We start from the raw sequence: 2,500 nt of genomic DNA on the forward strand, positions 1-2,500 counted from the left end.
GCGGAAGAGTTATAACAGACCGAGCCCCACTGCATGGGGGGAGTCTTTGTCACTAATGTACACAGATGGAACATTTTGGACTGGAACCAGATTACCCGTACACACGGCGCTGATTAGTAATCAATGCAGAGCCATCAAACTACAGCAAATATACACAACTGTCCGTATACATGCTGAAAGAGTCTGCCCAAAATGGGAACCACACGTCAGCCAGACACTCTGATCACGCACCACTCTCTGCTTCTAACAGGCGCACATACAATATGTAAGCACCAGCATGGAACAACATCCAGTGCATCTTCTCCGCCACATTACACAATCCACACTATCACAACCAGACCAGGAGGTCCGTGCGGAAAATACAATATCCCAGCCTTTCGACATCCACCATTGCGCAGACCAGGCACCAACACCCACACATGTCCTATACAACGGTGCACCCAACATCACAATAGTACCTCCTGTCACAGCGCACAAACAATGACATGAGTCAAAGACACAGGTCTCACACAAGCATAGAATTGGAGCGCCGCCTCTAATAAGCCAAAGGTGCATCCTGACGTGACAAATCTGATCATGTCACAAGCATTCACTTACTATAATCACTATCAACGAACCTGCCGCCCCCGCCCCCCCCCCCCCCTACACCTTTCCGTACAACAACGTGTAACCTAACCTAACCTAACCTAACCTATGTTGTACCTTAACCTAACCTATGTTGTACCTTAACCTAACCTATGTTGTACCTTAACCTAACCTATGTTGTACCTTAACCTAACCTATGTTGTACCTTAACCTAACCTATGTTGTACCTTAACCTAACCTATGTTGTACCTTAACCTAACCTATGTTGTACCTTAACCTAACCCATGTTGTACCTTAACCTAACCCATGTTGTACCTTAACCTAACCCATGTTGTACCTTAACCTAACCCATGTTGTACCTTAACCTAACCCATGTTGTACCTTAACCTAACCCATGTTGTGCCTCAACCTAACCCATGTTGTGCCTCAACCTAACCCATGTTGTGCCTCAACCTAACCCATGTTGTGCCTTAACCTAACCCATGTTGTGCCTCAACCTAACCCATGTTGTGCCTTAACCTAACCCATGTTGTGCCTTAACCTAACCCATGTTGTGCCTTAACCTAACCCATGTTGTGCCTTAACCTAACCCATGTTGTGCCTTAACCTAACCCATGTTGTGCCTTAACCTAACCCATGTTGTGCCTTAACCTAACCCATGTTGTGCCTTAACCTAACCCATGTTGTCGCCTTAACGTAACCCACGTTGTCGCCTAAACCTGCTCTGTAATTGTTATACGACTCGTTCAATTACTGTAGTGTTGCCCACCCGCAACCCTCGCAATATAGTTCGCTACTCGCACTGCCCGCACCCCTGTGTATCGCTTCATGTTAAACACCTTGCAAGTCTTGCTCACTTTCCACATGCTCCTGCTGTACACTGTAATGTGGATGGCAGCAGGACGTACATGCCGCCCCTCCCCACGTCCCCACCTTGCCCCCTGCCTTCGCAAGCTGGTTGGTGAGAAGTTTGCATGTTCAATGCCCTTCGCATGCGACGTACTCAGGCTACGTTGTGGTGCGGCCTGTGTCAACTGTCCGCTGATGTCGTACGCGTGAACCACAATCTGTACTGCACATTCGTCCTTATGTACTGAATGATACATCGTGGCACATGTGTGACCGCACAACGACTGCGCCCAAAAACGGCGGACCATACAGTGCAAATATTGTGCACGCAGCTACGTGTCGTCTCCCTATGAGAGCTGGATTGCAGTGTGGTACGCCATAGAGACGTGTGGGAGGAACGGACGCCGTGGATGGCGATCAGCATGAGCTGTCTGTTGATGTATTCGGACCTAGTCGTCTCTCCTCACACACCGTGATGGCATGGTGCACCGCGTTCCATATCTGCGACATGCTACAGAGGCCGGTTGACAGTCGTTCGAGCAATGGACATCGCATACGTACGGGGGCCACCTTCCACGTATTGTCTAGGCGTGCACATTTTGTTGCGTGTATGTGGGCAGACGTAGTGTGGCGTGACACCTGACACAGGCATGCAATAATCGTTGAAGTTGCAAATGGCGATGGACGCCTGCGTTTTCTGGTGAAGTTACGCAAATGAACAAATGGTAACCTGTTGTGGTGCGGTTGTTCTCGCTAGGGGTGAATCGGTGATGGCGACGATAGGTTGAGGTACTAACCGGTTGTTCCAGCGATACCCACCATGCCGACGAAACTGAACGGCATCTGGGTGTGAAGCGATACGCGGCGGTGGCTGGGTGGGACCGTCCCCGGCCGGTGAGGGGGCGCCTCCCGGCGTGCTGGCCGCGCGGTGCGTGGGCGCACGCGCTACAGCCGGCTGGTGGGGGCGGCCAGTGGCAGGCGCGCCGGCCGACGGACGCGGCAGGCGTCGCAGCTGCGCGCCGGCGCACCCTGCGCGCGGCGCCGTGCGGCCAAAGTAGGTCCTCGC

The sequence above is a fragment of the Schistocerca piceifrons genome, unplaced genomic scaffold (assembly GCF_021461385.2).
Source record: "Schistocerca piceifrons isolate TAMUIC-IGC-003096 unplaced genomic scaffold, iqSchPice1.1 HiC_scaffold_1256, whole genome shotgun sequence".
Lineage (NCBI taxonomy): Eukaryota > Metazoa > Arthropoda > Insecta > Orthoptera > Acrididae > Schistocerca > Schistocerca piceifrons.